General features: G+C 63.8%; 1 protein-coding gene and 1 long non-coding RNA gene across 10 annotated transcripts in view; one reads left to right on the top strand and one right to left on the bottom strand.

Moving 5' to 3' along the window:
* Positions 1-15,109, bottom strand: part of KCNQ1 (potassium voltage-gated channel subfamily Q member 1) — a 308,960-nt gene that overhangs the window by 135,893 nt on the left and 157,958 nt on the right. The window lies entirely within an intron of this gene.
* The window catches only part of LOC132016918 (uncharacterized), a 30,388-nt gene continuing 24,226 nt past the window's right edge, over positions 8,948-15,109 (top strand). The window contains exon 1 of the long non-coding RNA XR_009404060.1: positions 8,948-9,046. This is a non-coding gene — a long non-coding RNA (uncharacterized LOC132016918). The remainder of the gene's footprint in view (positions 9,047-15,109) is intronic.

Here is a 15,109-nt window from a genome sequence, read left to right as displayed (position 1 = left end):
ATGTGAGCCAGTGTGAGTGAGCGAGAAGCAGGATAGAAGTTACAGCAGCAACACTTAAGCCCGGTCAGGAATTAACAAAGACGACTTTTATGGAGAAAACCTTTGCTGAAGTATGTAAGGGAAGACGGATTGACGTGGAGACGGTCCGTTCTCGCGGACGGGGCAGCTCAGCATGAGGAAGGGTCAGGGTTTGCCCAGATCTTTAGTGCAGCTCTGCTTCAACTTCCAGTTGGGGTTTTTGAGGAACTTGACAGACATACTCTAAAACGTGCGTGAAAGGAAAAGTTCTGCAAACACCAAGTGCACCCCGCGGCAGGAGGACAGAGAAGGCCTTGTGCCCGCAGACCCCGGCGCCCGCTCCAAGCCTCAGCGGCAGGAGCGGCGGGGGACGCCGGCCCAGCAGAGACGCCAGAGGCAGCCTTGCCTGAGAGGAAGGTGGCCTGAGACCGAGGTGGTGCCACGTGGCCGCGGGGACCACGTGGAGGACGACTGGGGGAAGCTAGCCCCAAGTGGAGAGACCAGAATGTGGATTCCTGCCTGAGCCGCCTGGGAAGAGCAGCCTCCGAATGGACAGCAGAGTTGCTGCTTATTCACTAGGACAGTGGGGGGAGGGGGCAGGGCAGCAGGCCGGTGGGGGGAGAGTCACCCCCAGGCCTTGGGAGCCTGGGGCGGGGGCGCGAGGGGGGTGGGTGGGGGTGTGGAACGCAGTACCCAGAAAACACAGCTTCAAACGTGAAAGTCACAGACTTGAGTACTCGCAAATAAAGTGTTTCTGCTGCATCAGTCGGTTGTGGTGAAGTACTTTTGGGGAGCCTCTGAGACGGGACTTGTGTTCACTCTCACTCGCGGGACTCTGCCCAGGTCACTGATGACAGACGACGCGACGCTTGAAACAAAACCGATAAGCGGCCGATGGCTGCCCCACACCCGGCCGTCCCGCAGACCACAGAGAGGAGGACGGGGAGCCCGACCACAGCAGGCAAGTGGCCGAGCTGGCCGTGGGCGGGTTTGGGGGGAGGCGGCGGGGGCTCCTTAGCGATCAGAGGCGTGGACGAGAGCGAGGGGCGCTCGTCGTGAGAGAAGAATTAGAAAGTAGGATCCTGCCAAGTGCCGGCAGCGACGCAGGAAACAAGCGTCCCTGTGTGCTGCAGGTGGCCGTGCGAGACGGGCGCGGACGCTCCGGACAGCCTTCCAGCACTGCTTCCTCAAATAAAATCTTTAATACCTGCGGCCCAGCAGCTTCCCTCCCGGGTAAACAGCCAGAGCGGCTCTCGGCAGAACAACGAGGGGCTGTGTGCTGGGCCCGGCCCTGGCGGGGGTGGGGACCTGGAACCGGCGCTGTGGTCAGGGGCGAGGACTCGATGTACGCTTCACGGACCGGAGACCTGCGCAAACACGGCGCTGAGAGGCACCGACGCCAGACAGCGAGGGCCTCAGTCCACGGTTCTGTCCAGAAATTCAAATGACCGCCACCCACCCGAGCTAGCTGATGGCCCGTATGGGACCAGGGCACACGCACATGACCTTGTAGCAAGGGGATGGCGGGGGCGGCCGTCCGGGGCGGGTGGAGGCGGGCGGCGGGTTGCGGGGGGAGCGGAGACGGGATGGGAAAGTGGGGAGCAGAACGGAGCGCTGCCTGCCTCCCACCGACCCTCGGAGGGGGACCGCGTCTCGGGGGCTCAGGGCTGTGAGGCAGCCCACGGCCTGTGCACTCGAGTCCCCAGAGCCGAGGAGGAAGGAATGAGAGCTGTCCCGTCCTCTGCTGCCAGGTACCCTCCAGTGGTTTCTATTTCTAGGAAATCGTATTCAAATTCCATCAGGTTTTACAAGATCCGCCCTGCCCACTGTCCTTCTCCCGAGTTCCTGTCACGCCAGCCTCCTGCCTCTTTCCCAAACTGGCCAAGTGCCTTGGGGCCCGCGCGCCAGCCCCCTCTGCCCCCTCCGCCCGGCTGCCTCGTCCCTGGGCACTTCCTCCTCCCCTTTCTGGTCTCACCTGAAACGCTGCCTGTCAGCCCTGCCAGTCGCCCCCGCGGGGGGCCCCGGGAGCCCCCCCAACCCAGGTCAGCACTGGGCTGCCAGCCCCACAGATGCGGGCCGCCCCCTGGTATTTTCTGGTCCCCACGTCGGCCCCCCCAAGAAGGGAGGCCTCCCGAGAGCCGGGGTCTCCTCGTGGTGTCTGCACGGCAGCTGAATGGCTTCATCGATGTGTGCAGCAAAGGCATAGGCCGGGCCAGGAAAGCGCGTCCATTTTCAGAGCAGAAAGGAAGCAGCCGCGGGGTCCCTGCTCCGCAGGCCAGGAGTTCCCAGCCGCAGCACTGGTGGCGCGTGGGGCCGGGCCGTGCTCTGCCGGGGGACTGTCTTTCACCTTGAGGGCGGGCAGCGGCCTGCTGGCCCCCACCCAGGAGACAGCAGTAGCCCCCCGACCTTGTGATCAGCAAAACTGTCCACAGACATTCCCCAGGGCCCCGTGGGGCTAACCCCAAGTGAGGGCCTGCCTGAGGCCAGCTTTGGGGACAGGGCTCGTCTCTGCTCCGGCCCCGGAGGCCGCCAGAGCCGGCACCCCCAGCCCCATTCTCTCAGGAAGAGACCCTGGAGCAACCCCTTCCCAGGCCGGTGGTCTGACTGCAGTCGGGGGGTGCTCAAGCCCCGTGATTCCACGGGCTGGCCCCTGGGGCTTCAGCCGCGGACGCAAAGCGTCCCTGGCGTGGGCGAGCGTGGCTGGGCAGGATCAGAGGCGGCCTGGACAGCGGTCAGGAGGGCCTTCTCAGCAACGCCTCTTAATGCAGACGGGCGAGTGAGTGGCTCTGTGTGGCCGGCAGGCCCGGAAGGTTTGCGATGTGCTCCAGGAGGAGGTGGCGTCCTGCCTCCAAGCAGGCCCGTGTAGAGAAGGGAGGCCTTCCTTCCCTGCGCCATGTACCCCCATGCCGGCCGGCCGGGGCAGGACTGGGATTGGGGGGGGATTGGAGTCCGGATGACCCAGGGTCAGCCAGGAAAGCTCAGGAAGGCCCAGTGGGCACCCACTCCTCAGCACTTCGGTCCGCCCAACTAAAGCCTCTGCTGGGGCTGGGCGAGGCCTTGTTTGCAATTTAAATGTGGCCTCATTTGTGGAAGGGTCCTTGCTCCTCCGAAAAGCCGTGTGCTGGGGCGGGCCCTCCCCAGCAGCCGGGCCTCAGCCAGGAGAAGAAACTGATCTAATAGGCCTTTCTCCCGCTAATTGTAGCAATTAGTGTCACAGAATGGGGACTCCCTGGGGGGCCGGTGCCCAGCACACAAGGCTGGCCCCAGCTCCTCAGGCTGTAGCCCAGCGGGGCCTGCGGGGGGGGGGGGGGGCACCAACATCCTGGCCCCAGTTCAAGATGGGGTGGGGTGGGGAGGGGGGAAGCCAGGCCGGGTGCCCTGGGGAGTCGCAGCAGGGGTGCGCTCGAGTGGTTCAGACCAGTGGGCCACACAGGTGACCCTGGCCGGGGACGGGGGCCCTCCTCGTGTGTGCGGAAGGACGGACATGAAGAGCATCTGGGGGTGCGACAGGAAGTCGCCTCAGAGCGAATGACTTCTAGACTGGGTGGAGGGGGGCCATGTCCCAGTGTGGCCAAGGGGGGTCCCTTCCCTCACACCCCCCCCACAGGGGAGCTCCTGCTCCTTCACTCGGTTCCCAGAGACCCCGTCCGTCCGGGAGCACGCACGTGCCATGGTGCCACATGCCTCCTAGCGACACAGGCCACACGTGCCACAGTGCCACATGCCCGTTGGTGCCTCACGCCACCTAGTGACACAGGCTTCACACACGTGCCACGCTGCCACACCCCTCACTACCACACAGCCCTGAGCAGCACAAGCCACGAACCACGGTGCCACACACCCCCTAGTGACACAGGTCACACGCACATGTCACAGTGTCACATGCCCCTGAGCAACACAGGCCACACACGTGCCACGTGCCTATGAGCGACAGGCCACGTACCAGGATGCCTCACGTGCCACACGCCTCCTAGTGACACAGGCTGTGACGCAGCGGACTTTGAGGCTTTCTCAGGCAGTGGGTTGTGTCTGAGAGGGAAGGCCGTGTCCACGGCCCCACTTAACAGATTCGGTCAGTGAACAAGTCTTTGTCGGCTGAAACAGCATGTGACACTGGGCACCGGCCACTGGCCCAGGCTGAAGGGATCTGAGGGCCCAATGGAGCTCGCGAACGTGTTTTCCTGCACCTCGAGGAGTGTGCTCTGCGGGTAGAACCACCTTGAACAGGGTCTGCACCAGGAGCCAGTCTGGGGTCCTAGGAGCTCCCTTGGGGAAGCTGGGGAGTAGGGGACAGGACAGGGGCAGAAGGCCGTGAAGGGACAGAAAGAGGCAGAGGAGGAGACGCGCGCCTGCGGGAAGGGCCGGACCAGAGAGGCTGCTGCGGAGTTGCTGAGAACAGCAGCAGCCACGGAGAGGTCCCACTCAGGGAGAGACCCCCCCCACCAGGCCCCAGTCGGATCCGCCTTATGGAAGGATTTCCTTCCACTCAGTGCAGGACTGAAGGGGACGGCCGCCGGCGCGCCCAGTGATGGGGCGGGGGACGCAGAGCAGTGGGAAGCGTGCGGGGACCCCAAGGGGGCAAAGCTGGCCTGGCAGGGTAAGGGGCTGACATGGGCGGCCTGGAGGGGGACGTGCCGCCAGGGATGGTGGGGGCTCTGGCGCACATGGCGGCAAGTCGGGGTGCAGGGACCCCGGGTGGGGAAGTGCCCGGGGTTATGGACGAGAGCGGTGGGGCAGGTGATAGGAGTGCGACTCTGGAGTGTGGGGGCTGAGCTGGAGAGACACTTGGGGGACTGGGATCCACAGACGTGTGGGAAGCCGAAGGTGCTGGGGGAGTGGCTCTGGGTCACCCTTGCGAGAGAGAAAAGCCCTAGGTGGGGCCCGAGGTGGGCCCCGAGGAGCTCCGTGTTTCGGGTTGGCAGGGCGGGGCGGCCTGCGCGGGAGACAGACAGGAGCCCGACAGGAGCCCGGGCAGGAGGCATCCGTCACCTGCCCCGATCATGGTCTCTGGGACCATCACCTCTGCTTCTCTGACTCCTGGCCACGGATGGCCACTGACCTACACCTGGCCCCACGGGCTGTGCTGCCCACGGCTGCCCAGGACAGACGCTTCTTCCTGTCGTTCTGCTCTGGGAACTGTGGCACAGAGGGGCTGTCCCCACAGCACGTGCGGGAGGAAGCCCGGTCAGCTCCCACGGGGCGGCCTCGCCCTTGCCGAGTGGTTTCAGACCTTTTTGGAAAGCCAGCAAGCTGAGAAACGGCCTTGAATAGGGCCAGAGGAGAAAACAAAGAGCCTGTCAACGTTGGAGCCCGGGAGAGGGGCAGGGCGCTTCGCAGACCCCACGCAGACAGCACTTTCCAGCAGTTTCTCGGCCCCAAAGCCTGGACCCAGAGACCCAGCAGGCCGGCTGTTCACGGGGGCGGCGGCCGCTTCCCGCTCAGCCTCCCGGATTCACAGTTCACACAGGCCTCCAAGGCTCAAAAGGGGTTAAGTGCAGAACCTGGAACTCCCCTGCTTGCTAATTTTTAAACACAGCTGAGCTCTGAGCGCCCCTCCCAGAAGGCCCTGCGAGGGACTCTGCCCAGCCCCCACCCCGGTGTCGCCAGGAACCCATGCGCCTCGAGAACAAAGGCTCCCCTTTCCCTCCCGCCCTCAGCTTGTTCCCCCAAAGTCGCTCGCTCCTCCCACACCTGGCCACTGTCCGCACCCTGCGCTCCCGAACGAACCTTCAAGACTGGCCGGAAGGAGCTGGACCTACCCCCCGGGACAGAATACCCCACCCCGCCCCCGGGAGCTGTGTCTCCCACTCCTGGGCCTCTGGCACCAGGTCCCGGCTGTGGGGGGTGGCCTCCAGGGGACCAGGACCGTGGCCCCAGGCCCGAGGGCTCCAGGGACTGCACCTCGTCCTCAACCATTCAGACCTTCTAACCGCCAGCCTCCGCGCACCCCCAAGTCCTAATACCGCAGCCCGTAACTCCCGCACCAGCGTGCACCCGCGGACCCATCCTGTGCCCCCCTTGGCCGCACGAGGCCTGGGGTTCTGTCCTCTGTTGTCACTTCTTGCTTCACCCCCGGCCCCTGTAGCACTTTCTTCGTGATGGGGCCTGCGGCCCTCCCCAAGGCCCCGGGACCCGGCCTCTGCCCTCACAGTCGTCCCACGCCTGGCCCTAGGTTGTTCTCAAGGGAGGGAGACAGAGGTGTTTCAGGATGGCCACATGCCATAGGCCAGACAGCCACCCCAGCAGCGTCCTCCACTGTCCAGTGACTCGATGTCCTCACGTTCGACTTCAGAGAGCCCTTGTGACGGCCCCAACGGGGAGGGAGGTGTAGCCTGGCTGAGCGTCCCGCCCAAGGCCCCCAGCCCTGACACGGCAGAAGTTAGCCAGGTTTCTGCGGAGACCAGCCCACCATGTCCTCTCGTGAACGGGGACGGCTACGGGGCCCTTGTCAGGCCCCATCCTGACCTCGGAAGGCAGACGCAGACACTGCGGATGCTTCTGCCCTGCCACGGAACCGGGGACGGAAGCGAGGCAGGGCCGGCCCAAGCAGCCTGTCCCCAGGTGCCACTAGGGCCCGTCCCTGTCGGTGTCATGGGGGAAGGCAGCCCGGGAGCCCCAGAGGCCCGCCCTGCACCTGCAGGACTAGGTGCCAAGAGGGATGCCAAAGCCCGGCCGGACCCCTGTGAGGGCCAAGTGCCGCCCGAGAAGGTGTCCTCTTCCTGCTCGAGCTGCTGGGAGCCAGATGCCACCCCCACCGGCTGCCCGTCAACCAGTGGGACCGTGCCCGGTCCCGGTGCAGAGGGCAGCTGTCCCCAGCAGCCACTCCGCAAGCGCCGCCCGCCCCACAGGCCACTAGCCTGTGGTCCCACCCATTCCTGCCGCCAGGCCGGGAGCCACTTGTTGGCTTACGTTGTTCCTGAAATGTGTGGGTGTCGGCGAACCCAGGGATCTCCCACTTGCAGATTTCCACTCGTCTCTAGTCCATCACTAGCGCGGGCTCGTTCTGTTCCCCCTGTGCAGGCCTCATGCCGGGACACGGGGGCATCTGACGGGCCCCTCTGCGAGCCCCTAGACTGGCAGGCCAGGCGAGGGAGCACCAGGGGTGGAACCTAGGAGGGATGAGGCGCCAGGGCAGGGGAGAGAGGGCTTCCCAAGACACCGGGCATCTCTAGCTCGGGTGGGAGGCCGAGGAGAGGCGGCCGTCTCAGGGGCCCGTGGGCCCGCACGCAGGGCGCTCCTCCGCCTTCTCCATTTCCCCTGCTGGGGCTGCTCCTACCCCCTCTGGGCCCTCTTCCTAGGCCACCAGAAGGGCCTCAAGCTGGGGGCGGGGGGCATCCCAAGAGTGGTGCTGAGTCCTGGGGTCAGGTGGGAGATGATTTGCAGGTGCCGATAGGAGCACACCCCAGGGGCTGGCTTCAAAGTCGCTTCTCTGAGCCCCCGACACCAAAGGCAGCGGGCTCAGCGGGTGTGAACATTGAAAAGGGAGGGTCCCCAAAGGGTCCCTGGGTCTCTGGGTCACCTGCATCTCTCGGCTTTCCCTTCTCAGGGTCCCAAAGGCAGGTGGGGGCCAGACCACCCTGCCCCCAGGCAGTCGAGCAGTGTGCAGGGCAGGAGGGAGGTGACCGCTGGTCACAGTCCCACAGAAGGTACCCCCGCTTCCCAAGCCCCCAAGCGTTCCTGAGAATGGCACACTGGGACTGTCCAGAGGCCTCAGTTTCCCCACCTAGACAGAAGCTCATAGAGGCACGTCCCTCCTGATCAGACTGGCCAGTTGGGAGGGCCCTGTGGAAGTGAACGTGCCCTCTGCCTCGAAGCAGACCCTCCCGCTCCCCCTGGAGCGCTCTGCGAGGGCTGGGGTTTTTCCACTGGCCTCCCTCTCAGCCCCGCTGGGTCCTCTGCCTGACCCCAGCATGCCCAGGCCCCAGAAGCACAGACTCCCCGTCGCAGTTGAGCGAGCCCGCGCGCAGACGGGTGCCCACCCCTCCCTCACACAGGAGACATCAAAGGGAAGCAGGAAGCAGCGAGCCTGGCTGACCCCAGCCGGCAGGAGAAGTCCAGACTCATAGCCGAGCCCGGGGCCCCACGGCTGGGGATTTTCCACCCCATCAGGATTTCCGCAGGACACCCCGACTCTGGCCTTTGAGACTCCTCAGGAACAAGGTCTGGACGGGATCTTCCTGGGCCTGGTGGCTCAGGAGCATGGCCGGGGACCCCCTGTCCTCGGTCTCCCCAGGCTCTGCTGACTGCTGGTTCATTTGTGTCCGTACACCACCCTAGGCTCTGGGACCTGGTTCCCAGAACAGCCCCAGGGTGGGCAGGAACACAGCTGGATAGCTGGGCCCTTGGGGGGTGTGCACTTAGCAGAAGCCCCGCAGAGCTGGGCTGTCTAGCCTGCATCCCACTGCCATCAGGGAGCCCAGCATTCCTGCACACTGTGCATACAGTGGGCCAGGCTGGGGTCGGGTGGCTCCAGGGGCCTGTGTGTCTCCTGTTCAGGACATCAGTGTCACTTTCTGGGGTCCCTCTCTACCTGTTGCTGAGACTGCCAGGTCTCCACCCTGAGCTCTGACTCCCACCCCAGCTAGCGGCAAGGGGTCCCCGGAGGAGGACCGGGCACATGGGTGTTCCAGAGACTCTCCTAAACCTGGGTTGGCCTCTAGGCCAGCCAGGGTGGCCATACCCCAGGGTCTGCCGGCCAGCGGGGAGCGCACCCGCGGCCCTTTGGCTGTTGGGCGGGGGTGGGCTGAGGAGACCAGGCTTTATCGCCAAAGGCCGCTAGCCCTGGGGTGACCCTGGGGCTGAACGAAGCATCCCTCCACACATACACGTCTGCCATCAAGGTGGGGACCGACGTCTGGTCCAGCAGCCGGGCTCTGCACCGCCCGGAGCTCAGCCTAAGAGCAGACGCGCTCATGTGGAAAGTGCTGGCAGCGAGGCTTGCGATCTGGTTACAGCAGCTGTCTTCGCGGCAGCGAGCGGCCCAGCACTGGGAGCTGTTGTTCCGGGCTTGAACGAGGCTACCCTGGGGGTAGGTGGGGGTGTCTGTTGGTGGGAAGTGTTTCAAAACAATCACAGAAACTTGGCAGGCAGGGGCTCTGGGCGTTAGGATCTGGGTCTCCTGATCAGGGGCTGGGGGACGCCCCGCCACGCCCAACCGAGCATGTTCCTGCCCCGGCCAGGCCCGGTCCGCTGGAGTCTGGGGTCTGGCCTCCCAGGCCAACAGCATTCCTGGGGTGGGGACCTTTGTCGCATGCATCCCCAGGCCTGAGGAGGGTCATATAATGTCTGGATGGAGCCGCTGGGGGGCTGGAGGGACATGGGGTGGGCAGGCACAGCTGGGTTCTCAGGGAAGCACGAAAACCCAGAATGAGGCCTTGAGACGGGTTGAAGGCCTGCACTTTGCCATCAACACTGACCCAGCGCCCTTCTCTGCTCCGCCGTCCGCCTGACTGCCCGGAGCCTGAGCGGGGCTAGAGCGAGCCCCACCCGGACTCTCCCGGGAGCGGACCGAAGCCCGCAGTCCGCACGCTTTGCTCGTGGTACTCAGGTGCTCTGGTGGGCTCGTCCATAGGGACCACGTGGCCTCCCCTAGCCCAGGTGATGGCCGAGCCCCTGGTGTGTCGCCGGGAGGCCGTCTAGGAACCGCCCTTCTCCCGAGTCAGCCATAAGCCCCCAAAACCCAGTCTGCAAGGCCTGAAGCCCACATGGGGTTTCTGAGACTCCAGAGTCTAGGAGGGGCCTTTGGGCCCTTGAGGGCTTATGTCCCACCCCGCGGCGGCCACAAGCTCTGGTTACTCTTGTGGTGCCTCCCTGCGCAGGGCCTGTCAGGTGGGAGGCACATGGGGTTTCCTGCCTGGGGTTCAGGTCTGTGTGCAAGGGGACATGCCGATACCAGTCCGAGCTGTCCCAGGAGGCACCCGTGTTCAAGCCAGCAGTGAGAAGGACCTGGGAGGCTTGTCATGGGTGACAAGCAGCAGGACCTTAAAAAAACGGAAGCTGCTCCACTCCCAAGTCCACTGGAGTGACCCCGTATCCTGTGTGGGTCAGGAACACAGGGTGCCCTGATAGAAAATCTGCATCCTGGGGAGCTCCCTGGAGGAGGCTGGCTCCGGGCCTGCCTTGCGGGGAGACCCCAGCCCTGCCCATGACCGGAGCAGCCCACAGGGCAGAGTAGGAGGCAGCCGGTTCCCATGCCCCTTCTAGAGCGGCCCTCCCCCACCCCTGGACCCCGTGGCCACCAGCTCCCCACCTGGCTGGCCAACCTCTTTTTCTCCTGGGAGAGCTCAGCCTCGGCTTCGGGGCCACCGACGCAGGACTTGCCTCCCTGCCAGAGTCACTGCAGGGACACCAAGAAAGCAAACCTAGTGCTTTTCCAACACCTAACAGTGGGAGTGGAGAAAGAAGGGAGGTCAGCTAGAAAGTTCCGGAACGCGGTCTACCAGAGGAGCCTGTTTCCCAATGAAAGAGGAGGCTGCGGGGAAGCTGAGGAATCTGCGAGGGCAGAGCCCACGTGACCCCGGGGTTGGCCCGGCAGTGGGTCCCGGGTCCCCTTTCTGCACGGCTGGGCCACCGTACAGGAGAGACATGGGGACAGGACTGGGGACGTCGCTGCAGCCACGGCAGCTCCCCTCTTGTTCAGTTAGCCGGTCCTCCCAGAGGGCAGGGGCCATGGCTGGTGAGCGGACAGCTGCCTGCCTGCTGGCGGAGGCGGCCGGGCCCCGCGGGCACTGCTCTTCCTGCGCCCGGCGGCGTGCCCCGTTCTCAGGGGAAAGGCCCTCTCGAGAGCCGCTCTGAAAGGCTTCCCGAGCGGCCGGACCAGCTAATGAGTTATTTGCTCTAAACAATGTCTTGATAAAGGGGACGGAGGGAGTTCGCCCGTGTTGACGAAGGAGACGCAGGGTTGCCAGGGAAATGCTCCTAAGTGGACAGAAAGAAAAGACAGTCGCCGCGTCCTGTCTGACTAGGAAAAAGGCCGCGGAGCGCGCACCTCTGGCCGGCTTTTGTGTTTGTGTTTGGAAGAGACAGGCGGCCGCGAGCGTGGGGCCGTGGCGAGGACGCCCACAAAGCGGATGTGTGCGGAGCCCGCGGCGGCCGGGGCCCAGGTGGCCGGCTGGGCGCTCGCCCCGGGAGTCGGCGCAGAGGGGCCCCCGGGCCAGGGCACGGGGGGGGGGGCGCGGGGGGCGCGAGGGGCTCCCGGTGGCGGCAGAGTCGGAGTCGGAGAGCGGCCGGACGGAGCCCTGCAGCGCTCCCGGGCTCGCGCCGCGGTCGGGGGCTCTCGGGTCTCTGACTCCTGCTCCGGGATAGAAATCTCTGCGTCTGTCAGCCACCCCACATGTTTGCCCAGAACCGAGCAGAACCGTCTTTGATGGAATCACAACACGATTCCTGCTCTCGCTTGACCCGTCAGAGCCCTGGGGCAGCCTCCACAGGCCCTAGTGCCTCGCGTGGAAACCCTGGCCTCGGCGAGGCTCCCCTTGCAAACTGGAACACCCCTGCGCGTCCTCAGGCCCGGGGGCTGGGTATCGCCGGGGCTGCCCCTCCGCCCCTCACCTCCAGCTGTCACCCGCGATGTCCCAGCCTGCCGGGGGGTCCCATTCCTGACGCCGGTCCCTCCCCTCACCTCCTGAGCTGCGAAGTACCCTGCGGACGGGAGGGTCGAAAGGCCCCTGGTTCTCAGGCTGGCAGGAGGAGGCCTGCCATGGGGTGTGGGGGGAGACGTCCTCTCTGCCGGCAAGACAAAGCTCTGAGCCCAGCCTGGTGGCAAGGAGACTCTGGCCTCTGCGCGCGCAGCCCCTGAGCCCCTCCCAGGTGCCCCCACTGTCCTCGCGGGAGCATCCCCCAGCCTCAGTTTCCCGATCTGTAAAAGCCGGAGTGGCCTGTACATACTAGGCCCCGTCGTCGTGAAGGCATCTGATTTCCCTCACTTCCAGGCCGGCAGCAGAAGGGACTGGGCCTGGGGGGAGGGGTCCTTTGTGATCAGAGACCTTGGGTCGACTCTGGACTCACAGCAGCCACGGCCAGCGGAATGTGACCAGAGCCCTGAAGGAAGGGCAGGGGCAGGGGAGCTCCAGAGAGTGTCCCCAGGCCGCGCCGAGGCCTGCTGCAGGCTACGTGGCAGCGGCCCGGCCCGGCCCCCACCTGCCTCGCTTACTCATTCACTCTTGCTTCATCAAACATTCACAGAGGGGCCGTGAGGGGCTCCACATGGATTAAGCCCGAAGATAACGACACTGAGCCAAAAGGTCTGCTTCTGCCTCCCCCGGCCCCTCGCGCTTGCGGGAGACGGCCAGCGAGCCCTTGAGCACAAACAAACAGGCAGTTATCCATTAAGAATGGGGGGTGGGGTGTGGGGTTCTCAGCGGCCCAGTCTGCGGTAGCGACATTTCAGCCAAGACCCAGAGGGTGCGTCTTTCCCTGTCTGGGGTTAGGCGAGAGGGTCTGGGGAGCTTGGCTTGTTTCAGATGATACCCGGGGACAGTGGAGGAGCCGCCGTGACTCGGTTAGACCCACCGCTCAAGGGCACCATGGGCTTGGTGACCCTGGGCCCTAGCCTGAACCTTTCAGGCCTCAGGTGGATCATATATAAAACAAGAGTGATAATACTCCTGCATCAAAAGCTGCCCCGATGGGCAGATTAGTGAAACCATGTTTAGAAAGCGCAGCGCCTGGCTGAGGGGAGTCCAGTACTCTGGTTCTCGGAAGACTATTCCTTACCTCAGAGCACGTGCGGGGCCCGTAAGTTTTCCCTTCGCCCAGATGGCAGTGCCCGGCCTCCCTGGGAGCACCTGGCTGCCCGGGGAGCGCAGACCAGGCCCGCAGAGAGAGCGGGGACTGGCCTGCCCAGCTCCTGCTGGCCCCTGGGCCTGCACGGGGCCTGGGGTGCTCATGCACCCCCTTCCTGGCTGGAGAAGAGAGGCGTCCACCTTCCGCTTGCAGGACATCGTGCCGAATGTTCTCAAAGCTTCTCAAAGCTCTGACAGCCTGGCTCCTGCACGAACCAGCCCTGGGGGCCGAAGTTATAGACTGGACCTGCCCCCTTGCCCTTAGCTGAGTATGTGTGTGTGTGTGTGTGTATGTGTGTATGTGTGTGTGAAGGCCGGGGGCTGAGCAGGGGACACTTAGAAGCCTCCAGAAACATGAAAGGCAAGCTCCTTCCAGGCTTTGGGGGTTGGCCCAGCCTGGACCACATGGGGGTCTTTGTGAAGCCCCATATCCCATCAAGGTAGCCTGAGGCCAGGAAGGTTGGCTGACCCCACCCCTCCCCCTAGAACTTTCAGGGGATCCCCATTCTTCATCTGCAGTTACCCCAGCTCCAAGAACCCATCCTCTCCGTGAGGGTGAGGAGGGAGCTCGACTAAGGTCACATAGCTGGAGGCAGACGGAGCTGGGTGGGCTGGTGGGGAGACAGGAAGTCCTGGGAGTCCTGGCTCGCCTCGCGGTCCCCAGAGGACGGCCCCCAGGCTGCCCCCCCACCCCCGGCGGTTCCCTGAAGCCCCGCTTCTACCCCCCAGGGAGCTCACTTGCTTCCTTCTGCTCCACTCTTCATGAGACGTCAGCGATATAAAAGGACTTTCTTTCTCTGCCCTGCTAGTATTCAGAAATGGAGCTGTTGTCCAAGAATGCTCTCACAAGAAGGCAATCCTGCCGATGGTGACCGCACGGGTGAATGGGGGGGGGACACTGAAATAAGCGACGCAGGAGGACACGGGGCGACACCAGTTACATGACGTGTCCAGAGCCGTCAGACCGCAGCGGGCGAAGGCCTCGGAGGTGGCAGGTGGGCTGGGGGCCGGTCCCCCCGACCCCTGCGCAGAGGGTCAGCCCTGCAGGATGCGTGGGTCCGGCGCAGGGGGACTCCAGAGAGCGGCACTGCACAGTGTCGTCCACAGGCTGCTGGGAGGGCAGGTCTGGGGGAAGTGCCCGTCTAAAATAGTAATGATGCTGACAATAACAGTGCCAGTGAGAGCGGCAGCGAGACGGAACTTGGGGAGCTCACGGTCGCTTTAGGGCGGAGAACGCGGGGACCACCTCATGGGCGCGCGCTTCTCCCCAAACTTCACCTGCGGACGCGTTACTGACGTACAGATCTGGTCGGTCAGTCGTACCGCAATGAAGCAGCTTCAAAAGGGAAACGAAAAGCAAAACAAAAAATTCTCACAGAAACTTTGCTGTGAGAGGCTCATTTAAAGTGATCCCCTTCTGGATGAAGGCGCCCAGAGCCGCCCTAACAGAGCCGGAGCCCCACGGATGGCCACACCTCTTCCCTCCACGAGAACCCCAAAACCCCGCTAAAAATCGGCTTTGAAGATCCAAGCCCGAGCAGCATCACACCAAGAACGCGCGTGGACACCAGGCAGCCTGGGGGGTCTCCAGGGAGCCGTGTGGGGTGCGAGCCCGTCGTAGGAGGTCCTACAGCCTCGGTCCACTTACAGAGTGTTCTCGTCAGGACAGACTCGAAATGCAGAACAGATGGGTGGCTGCCGGGGGCTGAGGACACGGCCGGGTGGGAGGGAGTGCTTACGGCTGAAGGGGTGACATGAGAGACTGTGCAGGTGACAGGAGCGGCCCTGGGTCACTGTCTGGATCCTGCTGATCCTGCTGGCGATCTGAGCCTGTGGTCTGCAAGAGGTGGGGGGGGGGGGGTGCGCGGGTAAAGGACACGTGGCATCAATTATCCCTGATTGCATGTGAATCTGCAGTTATCTCAAAATAAAAAGTCTAATTAAGAAAATCATGATCCCCATGCTAAAAACATCAACAGTCCTAAAAATACCCAATAACGAATTTTAAAATATACAGAATCCGTACAAAGGGCTGAAAAATATTGAGGGATGTTACAGCTGTCTTGAGCACAGAGATGAACTTGCATGTGCCTAGAAAGGCTGTTTCTATAAAAAAGACGTATTCTAAGTTCATCTAGATTGATCGCAGCTTCCATGGAAAATACCAAGAGAATGGAGAGGGTCACACACACGGGTACATGCGTTTTTAAAAAATCAGACATGTCGATTCCAAAGTCTGTAAGATTCTGAAAAGGCATCACCTGGAGCTCCCTGGGGCAGCCTGACCCCTACCCCCCCCCCCCCCCCCG

Source organism: Mustela nigripes, chromosome 1 (assembly GCF_022355385.1).
Source record: "Mustela nigripes isolate SB6536 chromosome 1, MUSNIG.SB6536, whole genome shotgun sequence".
Classification (NCBI taxonomy): Eukaryota; Metazoa; Chordata; class Mammalia; order Carnivora; family Mustelidae; genus Mustela; species Mustela nigripes.
Note: the sequence above shows the minus strand (reverse complement) of the source record. Positions and strands in the feature narration are given on the sequence as shown.